Source organism: Buteo buteo, chromosome 16 (genome assembly GCF_964188355.1).
Source record: "Buteo buteo chromosome 16, bButBut1.hap1.1, whole genome shotgun sequence".
Taxonomy (NCBI): domain Eukaryota; kingdom Metazoa; phylum Chordata; class Aves; order Accipitriformes; family Accipitridae; genus Buteo; species Buteo buteo.
The window spans coordinates 7,053,605-7,067,563 of NC_134186.1; the positions used below are offsets into that span (position 1 = coordinate 7,053,605).

General features: G+C 47.1%; 1 protein-coding gene across 3 annotated transcripts in view; it reads left to right on the forward strand.

Annotated features, from left to right (window-relative positions):
* HIVEP3 (HIVEP zinc finger 3) overlaps nucleotides 1-13,959 on the forward strand; it is a 272,631-nt gene that overhangs the window by 143,111 nt on the left and 115,561 nt on the right. For 2 of the 3 annotated variants that reach the window (XM_075047702.1, XM_075047704.1), the window contains exon 1: nucleotides 12,503-12,960. The gene's annotated coding sequence lies outside the window, so the exon portion shown is untranslated. Of the gene's footprint in view, nucleotides 1-12,502; nucleotides 12,961-13,959 lie in introns of those variants that run through there. The other variant, XM_075047703.1, reaches the window with a different exon arrangement.

Here is a 13,959-nt window from a genome sequence, read left to right on the forward strand (position 1 = left end):
TTAGGCATCTGCAAGGCTAAGCAGCTTGGAGCATGGCATGTCTGGATTGCTTTCCTGAATGCGCACGCCACGTCAGATGCCAAAGCCAGTCAAAGATGCCAAAGCAGATGCAAAAACATCTGGACATCACCTAAAGCTCAAAGATTTTTCTCCATCTTCTGCGGATATCCAGCATAGAGCATTGGCTGATCTCCAGCAGAAGTCCTTTTCTGTTATCCTGCCTTGGAGGTAAGAAATAACATAAGTTCTGCCATAAAGCCATGAGGGAGAGAAGAAAATTGAGAAAGGGAAACGTACCTTGCTGTTTAAATTAACCTCTGTGGGCTTCTTTTTAGAAGATAAGAAAAACAACAACCTGATTTACAACAGCCCTTTTCTGCCTTGAAATTCACTGTGTGCCTGTCCTGTCTTTCTGCATCTAGAAATAAATCATCAAGCGCTTCAGAAATGCACTGATAGAAATGTACCCTTTTATTTGGCCACCATATGCACTTCACAGCTCAAACACACTTTTTCAGGTAGTGCTGCTGCTCCATGTTTTTTTTTCAGACCCCCCTGAGTTCGAAGCATTGCTTTTACATTAAGGTTTTGCGATTTTTTTCCTTGTTTGGGGTCTCTAGGGGGCTGCAGAAGGTGACTGTAGCAGCTTTTTCATATTGTTTAACACTGTTTCGAGGAGTTATAATAGGGAACTTAAAAAGGGTGAGCAGACAAGTTTTAAAAGCTTCATCCTCCAAAAGGAGCATGATGTGCACAGATACACAAGCCCTAAGTTCACAAAAGCTGGTATAATAGCAAATTGTTGAAGCATCAGCCAGCTGCTGTGTGGGCCAAGACTGGCTCCAGTTTTGCCTAGGCCATGGGAGCTCACATGCAGAAAATGCTTTTCTCTCTTTCCACTTGCCCCCCCAAAAAGTCTAAACTAAAACAGAGCATCAAGATTTGTCCTTCTTACTTCATGTGACAGAAGGGGCAATCTAGAGGCAAAGAGAGAGACTACCTAATATTTTATTTCTCTTTCTCTGCTCAATAAAATAACCAAAGATAATCTGTTGGCTAATTTTATACCCTTGACCCAATGCTACACTGGAGAATGAACTTAAAGTAGTTGTAAAACAAAAATTCTTTAAAAAAATAATCACAGTTTTGAAAGTTTGCATTTTTATACAGAGAAAATGTAGGACGGAACACTCTATGCTGTGAGGTGAGGATCAGTGTGGCTTGCCTGTCCCCAAGCTTGGACACTCGGTGTGTTCGTGGGCACAGAGGAGAAAAGCAGCTGTGCTCTCCTGAGCACCGGAGAGCAGGAAAATTGGGATTCACACAAACAGAACTTTGTGCGGGAATAGCCCAGTTCTGACCATGTTTTTTTTCAGATCTGGAAAGAAATCCATGACAGAGGCTCCCAGGAAGTCCCCTGCAGAGTCAGGCTTAGCTGGTCCTGTGCGTGTGACAGCCTGGTTCTTGCTGGTTGTTTTGATACATGGAAAACCTCAGTCGATTTTTTCCTCCAACTAATAACTAACTGTTTACATAAGATAGATCCAGTTCCCAATGTGGAGAGGGTTATGATCCACATCCAACCTGCCAGGTTATTAGGATGCTCACCTGGATGGAGAAAATCAGATCTCATCTGAGCTTCCGTCATTGTAGCTGAACACTTTAACCAGCACATTAATTCAAGCCAAGTGAGAGGGTCTTCCTCCTGATTTCATTTTTCAAATTAAAAAATGTGAAAGATCTTCATTGCATCCCAAGGCAGAGCAGGCAAACCTCTGAAATAAGACATCCATGCACAAAGAAAACCTGTCTGCCAGCATCCCTGCTACAGATCTAAACCTATGTGGACTTTCCCCATCTTCCTCTCACAGAATCTGCTCTGAGCAGGAGGCTCCAATGGCAGAGCAGCACCCACATTTAGTTGTTTCCTTTGTCCTGGGGATGGTTGCTTGCAGGACTGGTGTGTACTGCTTGGTTAGGGGTCCAGGCAATCCCCATGCTGAAGGCTGCATTTCAGTTTTCTGGAGTGTCAGTGCCATTCTCTGGATTCCTAGAAATCTGCATTTTCATTTCCTAGACGATTGCCATATCTTCTCTTTCAGGAATAAAACCACAAATCATCTCTACAGCCAATTCATACTCTTTCAGTTGCTTGTGTGACCCTGAATGCAGGAGAGAGAATATTGAACAGCAGAAAATATAAGATCGGAGAAAAATACCTTCTCATGCAAAGTAAGTTTATCAGAGGCTGTCCTGGTGGTTATGAACACTCCCTTAGTCCCTAACAAGATGTGTGGCCATGTTGTTTACAGGATAGCTAGCCTAAAAAAAACCCAATAAACAGTTGCATTAAGAGAGCTGGGATCTTGCCTGTGGACTGTTTACTTTCAAATTGTCAAAACTAAGTTTGGAAGAACGTTAGCCAACTCTTGTCTAAATTAGAAATGTCCTGCCCAGTCCCTGGTGCTGTGCTGGGAGGAACAGCTGTCCACAGATAGGTCAGATCCATTCCTGAGTGCCAGAGTAGCCCGTACACTACTTGAAGGGGCTTACCGGAGGTTGAACTTCACCTGGAAATATTCCAGCCCTAATTAGGTTGTAGCCACATACACAGACATGGTCTCAGTTGTTGCAATAGGTTATTTGGCCATTTGGGGACATAGCAACTAATTACTGGCTGTACGTAGACTTTCAAGTGGCCCAAGCACTTTGCAGCTTTTTTTCTCCTGTTTGTGCAGACTGTTTGCAGTTCTGGGTTTTCATCATGATACTGATGAAGTTTGATCACCCAGTGGAGACCTGTCCTTCTCATCCCTTGCTATACCTTCTTGAGTGCAGTTTGATGGTACAGCCACATACCTTCTGGCTACCTCTGGAGAAGGGATACAGAAAGGATACAGGAGTGGACAGACCTTGGTTTGACCAAGAATGGCAGCTCAGCTTCTGGAACCACAAACACTGCAGTGGTGATTTTATGATTTCCTGCAATGTATTAGCTCAGAGTGTTAGAGATTTTTTGATACCTTCACTTCACATGTGTTTATTTGAATTTATTTTTGTATGTGACCTGAAGTCTTGATTTCCTAAGTTTCTAAGTTCTAAGTTACTACATCTTATTTGGAAGGGTCTTTTTGATGAATTTCCTTGTCTAAAACATGTATTTTTTTTGGTATGGCATTCATTAGTGAATTATACACAACTGAAGGTATGAATTACACATAATAACCACAGTGAGGGTAGTCAAGTGACATTTCTAGTGGTTTGATGAAGTGTAAAATAATGCACACTCATGCACTCACATACACACATCCTTTTAAGACCACACTACTGGAGTTTTGGGGCAGTGTGAGCAGCAGGGTTGGGACTCCTCTCATCTCTCTCCAGTTGAGAAGTCATCCGCTCTCCCTTTGCAGTCAGTAGAGAGAAAAAAAATGTTCCAGGGCATGATTCACCTACTACTTTAGATGTGTATCTTGCAATGAAGTGAATCAACTCTAGGACTTCCTCCATAAAAGGAGGTGTGGAGGTATTTACTTTGTAGAAATCTGAAGTTGGGTGAGATAAATTCCAGCCAGGAAGTATGCTGGAGAAGACAGACATTAATATATTTTTATTAGCAATAGCTTAGAGGCCTGTGCTGCCAAGAATAGCACATTGGGAAAAGGTGTGCAGGGTTAAAACCCCCAGCCCCCTTTTTGTCTGTATTTTAAAGGCTTCCTTTGTGCTATGAAGCAGCACACAAAGATGCCAGACAAAGAGGCAAGGCTGCTGGGAGCCTTACGTCCCCAGTGTTCAAACTCCCAAGTAGCCACAATGTTTTTCACAAGCAGTGGCAAGTGAGCAATGAGAACTGCTGCCATACTCTGCTGCCCCTGCCCGTTCACTTCAGCCACTGATAAATGCATGGCCGCGGTAAATGAGAGATTTGTTAACTCTTGTCTCATAAGAGCCCTGCTTCAGAGATGTTGTATTAAGTAGCTGATGTAACGTAGGTGAGCACATTGATTAGGTGCAACAGGCGTTCATACTTTTGCTTAACTATATTTTTCCTAGTGTAGTCTACATTTAAGATTTTACTGAATTTTAACTTTGCACAAAGTATTTCAGAGCCAACGTTACTGTGCTGTGAGGTCACTTAGGACAAAGACAAGCTTGCTGCAGAAACTAGTTTTGCACCAGCTCTAACATTATTATTCAGTGGATGCATATTTCTACACTTAAAGACCAAATGCTGTAAATTTGGAGAAGCTGTGCTGTGCACATTTTCTTATACATGAAAGAACTGAAATCCCTGCTTTACAAATGCAAAAAAACTCAACTGACTCTTAACTATAAAGTTATGGTTGTTGCCTGAATGATGCTTTTTTCCCCCTTTTTCAGTGTTGTTAGGCTGCTGCCTGCTCTCCCTTGAGCTTCCATCAAAAGATGCTGTCTGTTAGTGGCCAAATGCACACTCCACCCGGTCCTGTTGCGTTAGCCACAGATGCAAAACTTATGATGTTTTATTACTGAAGTTTGTTAAAAGGACACAGTCCACTAATAAAACTATTTTGGTTTTCTATTGCTAATTCTGACTTGAAAGAGAGAATATGAGCTGACAAAATGTTGCAAGTTTCTTTAGCGAGAAGCAGAAATGAGGTAATGCAATTAATGCAAAAAGCAGCAGAAGCTTCTGGTGGAACTTTCGTCATGGGAAATAATTCTTCCAAGAAAATTCACTGATGCGTTATTACCTGGCTTCACAGTATATAGGTATTTGTGAAGTTTCAGTCCAAACACACTGCTGTTGTTACTGCCTTGAAAGTTTTAAGAGTTTCTAATTGCTGCTCAATATACTGGATTTGGAAGAACTGTATTAAAAGTTGTTAGTTTATCCTTAGATCCTAGCAGAGGAGGCAGCTTTAGGGAATGCATGAGTGTTTTGTCTCTAGAAGAAAGTAAGAGCTGTCATTGTCCATCCCCATCCAGGCCTTGTAGTCATCCACCTCATGATGTAGCCCCATTTAAGACTGCACTTCAGGATTAATCTAGTTTTTCTCTAATGAGGATGTATTATTCAATGTTTCTTGTGTCGTTCATTATTTTACTTCTTCCTGGGTGAGTCCACAGCCGTGTGCAGCATAAACTGTCCTATTTAAACACCACTGAGAATTTGGGGCCAAATTCAACCTCAGAACTACTCCATTGAAATGAATGGGCAAATTGTTGGGAAAACTTTCCTGTTTATCTCTGTACATACTAATGATACTGCAAGAGCACCCATCCAAAGGTCAGAGTGTGCAGGGGACATTTTTAAAAATAGTAAACCAACCTGTCAGTTTAGCTGGAGCAAATGAAAAAATCCTGCAACCAAACTGGGAGTCCCTCAGGCTCACAGGGCAGTGCCCCGGCTTTTCCCTCAGCTCGCGTGCCAGAGAGGTAAATCGGGCTGAGCAGGGTAACCTGAGAGCTGGCTGTTACGGGAGCAGGGTGTGAGCAAGTGCCAAAGGTCCAAGACAGGGCACGCTGCCCATGGCTGCTGCCTTCTCCTCTGCCTCTGCTGCAGGGCAGGTGCCAGTGCCTGCTGCAGCGGGATGCTGCCCTGGAGGGGTGGCAGAAGCAGCCAGCTATTTCTTTGCATGGGGTTTTCCTCTAAAAGACAAGTGGTGGCAGCATTTGGGTTAATCCCGGCTGTAATGACACCACTGGACGTGAAAGGCAGCATGCTGGCAATTTGCCGAGACACGCACCAAGATGCGCAAGCTGCAAGTGCAGTACCCATGGCTGAGCACCAGTGGATTAGGATGTGTGACTTAAAACCTGGAGCTCGTCTGAAAACTCAAAGCCCGTCGCGTTCCCTGAGCATGGCATTCAAGTAACATGGCTCGCCCAGAAAAACACATGCTCTCCATGAGCTCGAACAGCCTGTGTGGCACCGGCTTCGCGTTGCTTACTCGAGCAGCTCGGGGCTGTACCATGCTGTTTTTCCCAAAGGGCACGGACATCCTGGATCGGGCTGCTTTGGCTGGACCACTCTCTGCTGCTGGTGGTTGATGGTTTGGTGTGACCGGGCAGTGAGGCACGCAATGAGGGTGGATGGAGCAAAAAAGTTTTGGGTGTTACTCAGTTCTCACTTGCACTGGAGTAAACTGGGAGTGAAGGGATCAACACTGGTGGAAGGTCAAGCCCTGTGTTTCCTTTTACGCACAAGCTTTCTCCAGGGAGTGTGTTCTGGGTTTTTTTTCTCTATTGCCTCCCCCACCCTTTGAGTATTTTATTTATATTTTTGTTAGTTATTAATTTCCTTTGCTTGGTTTCCTGTTTGGTGCTTGGAAGCCCCATCTCACTGCTGGTTGCTGCATATGGCTTTTACTCCCTGCCTCCTGCAAGCCTCAGGGGTTATGGGCATAGTGTTCTCCCTGCTTGGGAATTCATCCTTTGCCATGCCATGTTTAAGGGAAAATGAATCTAAGCAGGGTATTTGCATGGGACAATTGGTAATTTCACAGACAGAAATGATTGTGATTAGTTGAAAAGTGTCAGGATCAAAATTAAGGAGAAACAGGTTTTAGGCAGCATGACTGAATTTTGATGGCTATTTCTATGGCATCTTTCATCTAAAAGGCAGACAAATACTTGTGGACTATATATATATATATGTGTGTGTTTATATATATAGTACTGCCAAAAGGGAGATGGCTCAGAGCTTTGTGGCTGATTTTACAAACAGGCATTTAGGGTATTTGAGATGAGCAATTTCTAATGGAACTTAGGAGTTCTACTAGGTAGAATTCAAAAGACCTTATCCAGTAGACACTACAATGGCAATTTGTGACCATTTAACTTCAGTTCTTAAAAGTAAAAGTGAAGCTTTATTTTTGCACTATTCTGGGGGGAATGTGACTCCTGTGCATACAGTATAATTCAAAATATATGGTAAAAATGCTTATTTAATTTTTAAATTAACGCTTGTTATGTATAGACACCCATTCTGCTAGATGTGGACCTACTCTGTAATACCTTGTTTCACGTGTGTTGATGTGGTTATTGGGGTGTTAACAGTATATTGGTCTATGTCAGTGGTTTCCAACCTTTTTTTTTTGATTTGTAAATCTTACATTTTTACAGTGGGGTGCAGTTATTTGCATAGCAAATTTAAGCTTCCAGGTGCTGGGTTTGCTTTTCTTAGTTACAACTCACAAAACCCTTAGAAGCTGCCTCCAGATCCCCAGGGCTCCCCAGGCACGCTGGAAACGACTGGCCTAAAATTAATAGGAAGGTTGTACAGAAAAACAGAAGGGAAGGGAAAAAACGTGCTGGAAGGTAGCAGAGTCTCTTCCTTCAGTGCAAACGGGGCTGGCAGTTGAGAGGGTCTGGGTTAGGTGAGTGGGAAGCTGCTCAGGTGCTTGTGCAAAAAAATAAAAATAGGGTAAGTTGGTGCTTGAAGACATGTTATGTAGTTTATTCCAGCGGTGCAATAAGCATTGCTTAAGGCCGTTTGGTCTGTACACGTACACGTATGGCTGAAGGGAGAGGTCCCAGGTTTCCAACCAACCTTCTCCCTGGGAGACGCTGAGCAGAAACCCGGGAGGCGGGCAGGGAGCTGGTAGGGTGGGTAACCCCAGGCTGCTGGGAGTGAAGGTAGAAGGAAGGGGCACAGGCAGACAGAGAACACACAGCCTCAAGGCGAGGGCCTGTGCCACTGGCAGAAGCTGGCAGGGATGGCTTGGAGGCAGGAAGCACGTCATCCCGACTATTTTACTCATTAATTCCTGCCATGCCAAACTGCAGCAACTTCTCTCCCCAAGTGCTTTTCGCTGTGGTGGAGTACGTGTGCTCGCTTGGATTACTCATAGTTGGCTGCGATTTCTATTCGCAACATATTGTTTGACAAATGTCAATTCTGAAGAAAAATAATTTAAATTATTTCTTCGAGACAAAGTTTCAGATATAACATTGAGCAGATGCTCTGTCTAATATTAGCATAATGATTCCTCATGCCTGCTACTTACCAGGACATGTGTCTTTAATGTAAGTGTTGGAATAATAATGAAACTTTGCAGTGATTGTTTGGATAATTGAAGATTCTCCCGCATGCTTTTGAAACATTTAATGAGCGCAGGGACCTTTTGAGTTAAGGAATGCTGTTATTCCCATTTTGCAGATGTGGAAAGTGAGATGCAGGGCTCCTGCAGCGCCTGAGGTTCCGGGCCCACGTGAGCTGGGGAGAGCAAGGCTCCCAGGCAGGCGAACAGGCACTGCCCTTCGGTGGGCATTGAGCTCCTGAGGCTGATGTGGTGACTGAAAAGGGACATGGGCTTCTGGGGTCGGACTGTTCAAAATAAACACACCTCAGGAAAGGTGCCTGGTGGGATTTCCAAAAGCAGGGGGAGCTCAGGGCTTGTCGATGGCGCTGACTGAGCCTAAAACTTCTGAAGAGCTCGTTTCACTTTTAGGGATTTACAGTTCAGGTTGTAAAAGGTTGTTAAATAAGTCTGAAGTACGTTTGATTCACAGGTTTCTGCTGCTCCAGCTTTCCTGAGAGGAAGAATGACATGGGAACTGTATTCACGGTCCCCTCTTCAATCAGGAAAACAATTGCTCATACTTGGACATATAGGGGCTTTAAAAAACCCACCACAACAGTATTTGTAACTCCCTAGATAGTTTCCCCAGATCGTTGATAGCTGTATAGCAAATCAGTAGGAGAACTGATATGAAAATCTCTGATTCCCATGCTGCAGCAAAGGGGTTCTTTAGGTGGAACCTCCTTTCCTGCTCGGTCACTCAAATGGGAGCTCTAGCAATCGTGTGTATGGAGAAGCTGAAAGTCCTGACCGTGCTTTCACCTTCTGTTAATGCATTTTAGCAGCAGGGAAGAGAGGGATGAGTTAGGGACCAGCTGGAAGTGTGCAGAGCACCGGGCGCTGGGAACTCCTGCGTAGCAGCAGGGATGGTGGAAAAACTAATAGTGCTCAAACAAAAAAAAAAGAAAATAAAAAGAGGTGGAAACAGTTTCAAAGGGGCCTTTTCAGGCAGCGGGTAACTTGTGCATACCCTGGGCCACGCTGAGGTGAACAGGAGTGGTTGAAGGATGGGGAGGTAGCATACTCAGTCTAAACACCACGGGGAGGAGAAGTCTGACCTTTAAATGGGGAGTGAGATGTGGTTGTTTTAACCATCCTCAACCCGAGGACAGTCCCTTTCCTGACTAAATACTTGTTTCTAACAAAGGATTTCCACAAAACTACCCACCGTGGCCTGAACTTAACCCCATGCGTTCCTGACCCTGCAGTGGGAAGAGGGGCCTCAAGGGAACCTGAACCTTCATTTTCCCATTTAAGCAAAACCGCACTCTTCCACCTAAGAAAAGCCACCACCACCGGGCAAACACCTTTGTGCTGATGACCTTGAATGGCCATGTTCGTACTATTTAGGGGAAAAATACCTTGACCTTTTTGGATGTTGGAGTACAGAGATCAACCTCCATAACTGGGAAGAGCATGTTTGGGTGTTTGGTGTGATGGGCAGGGTAAAAGATGCTGGTTAAACATAAATCAGGAAAAATCTATAGCATTTTTTTGGATAAAAATCTTAAATGTGCCCATGTTTGGTACTGTGTGGTGCACTTTAAAAGCAACATTTGCACCTTGCTACTATTTTCATGAATTCCTGGGGCTGTGTCTTCCAAGGAGAGAGAGTTTATCATAGCAGAGGTGCTAAAGCCTCCCACAGGCACGCTGGGTGCCCTCGCCCAGGTGATATTTTATTAAGCGCTTCTCACAGCCAGTTGTCAGTTCATCCTCATGTGCAAAGAAAGGAAGGAAGACCATAGATGAATCAGGAGATGATGTCTGTCTGACCTAGTAAAATCATAACCGTCATGAGGCTGCTGTTGGAATCTGAGGTGCTTATGCATCAACTGAGATGTAACTGATTTTTCCCCACCGTGGCATGGAGTAAATGAGAGACTTTGGCGGTTGCTTTTCCTTCTGATTAGGGTTCCTTGCATTTTTGCTCCTGTGAGCTATATTTCATTTATTATGTGTCCGTCTAAATACTCAAGTCCAATTTGATGAAGAAAGTGGACGCCTTGCTGTATCCAGTCCTTTCTATCACCACAAGTCCCCCTGCTCAGTCCGGCTTGCGTTAGCTGGCCTTTAAGTGACAAACCTGCTTTTGGCCCAACAAACTGGAGTTGGTCCATGCAGAGCTCTGGCTGTGATGTGCTCTCTGTGGCCAGGAGCAAACTGGATATGCAGCTGGGGCTGTAACCCCAGCGACTGGGACGGAGAAACTTTGTAATTGCAGCCAGCCCCATGTTAAAGTTCGCTCTAGGGGGAAGCACACCCAATTTCAGTGTTTATCAAGTGAGGTTTGGGAGGGTAGAGGCCACTCTGCATGCACTGGTTGAGAGTCCTTGTGGGCCCGTTAGCGTATCCAGTGTCTGACTGCATCCGTACAATTCCTTAAAGACCTTAAGCAACTGCACCTGCTTACACCGAAGCCACTCAGCCTGCGAGAGACCGTGGCAGCATGGGACCAAAATTAAACAAATAAAACTATGAAGCATTTTTACATCACACTCTAATTCTCATTTCTGTCCGGAATGAGAGAAGCTGAAATTGGGTGTGAAACTGGGCTGTTGAGGAAATAATATGCTCATAGAAAGTGCATGTGTTACATGGTATTTTCTCAGTTTTAGCACCAAAAGCATTTTGGGGATGAAGTTTACACGGAGTTTGCTCTGTGGCTGGTTGGAGACAGGCCAGACTGGTGTTTTGGTAGCAGGTTTCCAATCATTAATTCTCCTGAAAAGCAACATGCTGTTTCCTGAGTGAAACGACAACTCTGTTGATGTTCACCCCAAAAAGCACATCCTGCTAAGTTTCTTGTTTGGCTGCCAGCGTAATTCTTTCCATCATAGAGACCTCACATGATCGTTACTTCATTGTTAGGTGACTTTTTTTTTGGCTTACCCCTGACTTTATAAAGTCTGGCGTCAGATAGGAACATAGGCTTGGTAATAGTGGTAATGGTTGGTGTTTGTTTTTTTCTTTTTTACTAGTGATTTTTCTTTGTGTAGCCTGCATTAGAAAAGGAGGGCTGAGATGCAGTTTTGCTAGGATGGCTGTGCCAGCTATGGGGTATAGCTGCTTTCACCACGGAGTGTTTTACCAGGTACACATATGGTGGCAATCAGTTATCAAGCATATACTGATGAGCAGAGCAAATTAAGTGATCTTGGCAAGAGTTCTCATTTTTGCCAGTAAACCCCTATCTACAGTAGCACTTCCACTGACTACAGAAGAAGCATGAAACATTTTGCGGAACATGCACGTATATTTTAAACGTAAACACAGCCTGGGATGTAAGGCTACTCTTCTGCTTTCTTCTAAAAACTACCCAGCCTGCTTCTTCCCAGCTGCCTGGCTGAAAACCTGGAGTTATCTCGCTCTGTCCTCTGAACTCATCTCAGGCTGCCCGGAGCCGGGATCCCGCTTGGGAGCCAGGGCCAGCACCGCTGGAGCCCTTTTGCCATCACCAAGTGGAAGAGGGACAGGCTCTGCGGATCTCGCCTGCCTGATCATTTTGCCTTGCCTGCAGCCGTATGAAGGAGCACTTTGTCTCCCCCTTTGAGCACAAGGGCTCAGGCTTTCAGTTTGTTACGGCAGTGATAACTTAAAAAAGAAAAAAAAAAAACAACAAAAAGAAAAAAAGGACAAAAAACCAAAAAAAAAGACCAAAAAAGAGACAAAAAGAAAAAAATAAGAGACAAAAAAGAGACCATCCCTACCCCTAAAAAAAAAAAAAAAAGACCAAAAAAACCCAACAGCATAAATTAAAAAGAAAGGAGCGGGTGGGTTTTGGGGGTAAATCAGGCAGCGTGAAGGCGTGCTGGGTCCCGCCGTGGCCGTGGGGGTGCTGAGCGCTGCGGAGCCGCTCCGCGTCAGCTGGACGCGGCTGCTGAGCTGGGAGTTTCCCTCCGCTGGAAACCCCGGCGGGAGCGGCTGCCCCCGGCTGTCCCCGGCACGGTCCTGCGTGGGCAGGTCCCTCCCGCGGCCGCGGGGGGATGCTCACGGGTCCCCTCCGGGAGAGCATCTCCTCCCCCCGTCCCGGGGCGGCCGGGGGCTGTGCGTGTGTCCCGTCCGTGTCGTCCCCCCCCCCCCCCCCCGGCTACCCAAGCGCAGCCCCGGGGCAGAGCTGCCACCGCCGCGGTCGGGCTGCTCCCGGTCCGGCGGGGCGGAGCGGAGCGGAGCGGGCTCCCCCCGCGATGCAATGCGCCGGGTGCCGCCGGGAGAGAGCGTGGATCAGCGCGGGGGGGGGCGGGGGGGGAGCCGGGACAGATGGGGAGGGGACGAGGAGGACGTAGGGGAGGAAGGCGGCGAGGGAGGGATGGAGAAGGGAGGGAGGCGGCGGGGCGGGCGAGCCGCGCTGGCAGCGCCGGGCCGGCAGCGCGCTCCCTTCGCCGGGCCGGGGGCTCTCCCCCCCGCCCCAGCCCCCGGGGCAGCCGGGCTCCCCCCTCCCTCCGACGGCACCGGCTCCCGCAGGCAAGAAGCCGCTTTTGTGATGGAAAGCGCTGGCGGGTGCGGGGCGGGGGGGGGAACCAGCTCCGACCCGCTCCCGTGCTCCAGCCCCGGAGGAGTTTTTGCTCCCCCCGCCCCGCGTGTGGGCAGCCGGGATCGGGCAGCGGGGCTGCCTCGGCGGCGCCTTCTGCCACAGCCGGGGCTGAAGGATTCCCTCGTCCGTGCCGAAAGCCACAGCAGCTGCTTGACAACAGGAAACAATGTGTAGTGAATGGAAAAAGGGGGAGGCGCTGCCCGAACAACTTCCCTTTACATCACTGCCCAAATAAGGAGCTTTAAACTAACCTTTTCTATTGCAGCCCGGCAGAAGATCCCCCTGGAGTCCCAGGGTCCCAACCTCGCAGCGGGCAGAGTCATGGGAGAGCCGCGGCTGCAGTGCGGGGGGCATGTGCAGGTAACGAACCCCATCGCTTCATTCCAGGCGCTCGCTGCTGGGGAGGGGAGGGGGGGCGCGAATGGGGGTGCTTTAATAGGGAGATCTTTCTTTTTCTCGTATCAGCCGCGGTCAGCGCTGAGAGGGAAGAGCAGCCGATGAGGCGTAATTAGGAGCACTCGTAAGGCACGGGCATGTCTCGCTGATGAGGTCACTGCCATGAGTAACCGGGAGTTACGGGATGTCGGGCTACTGTACACTGTAAACACGGAGGGGTTGTTTCTCTTGATCCGCCGCCAGACAGCCCGGGTGCCTGCACTGGCACAGGCTTAAGCTACAGCTCCACTCTTAATTGGCGGCCACCTCTAATTAAGGTCCTGGGAGCTGGGGACTTTCGCTGGCTTGCACCATGTGGCAGGGGCGAGCTGTCTGTCTGTCTGTCTGGGACGGATTTCCTCCTTATCACTTGTACAGGAAAGCAAGTGGGGAGCAGAGGGGTTGTTCTTGGGCGACACGTGACGCGAGCCAGAAGCTGTGAGAGTAAAATCCCTGCGTGAGCTCCCAGCAAGCTGACTTTCCCAAGCCGGAGCCCGGAATACCTGCTGGGCTTCTGCAGGCCAGTGAGGAGGTTGAACCTGCTGGGTGCAGAGAAGGAGGGCCTGTACCAGGGGCTGACCCTTCGCGTGTTTTATCCCTTTTAAGTGTTTCTCACTGCTGATTAGCACCTGCACGTCAGCATAAAGTGCGGCAGCTTTAAAAATGCATTAAGTCTGAGTAAATGAGTGTTAACGATTTAAGCTTCTTAATCCTCCTCAATGGAAATTAATAATGTTTTTGATGCACCCAGAGGTGTGATCAGAAATGCAGACACACACTGAGCTGCTCTATGCAAATGTGTGGATTGTTGTTCCGGAAAAAGGCACCATGCATTATTTTATTTTTTCTCCCCTCCTCGTTCTTTAGCTAATTGGCTGACCATCGTGAAAGTGCCTAGCACTTTTACCCAGTTACCCTTTGGCG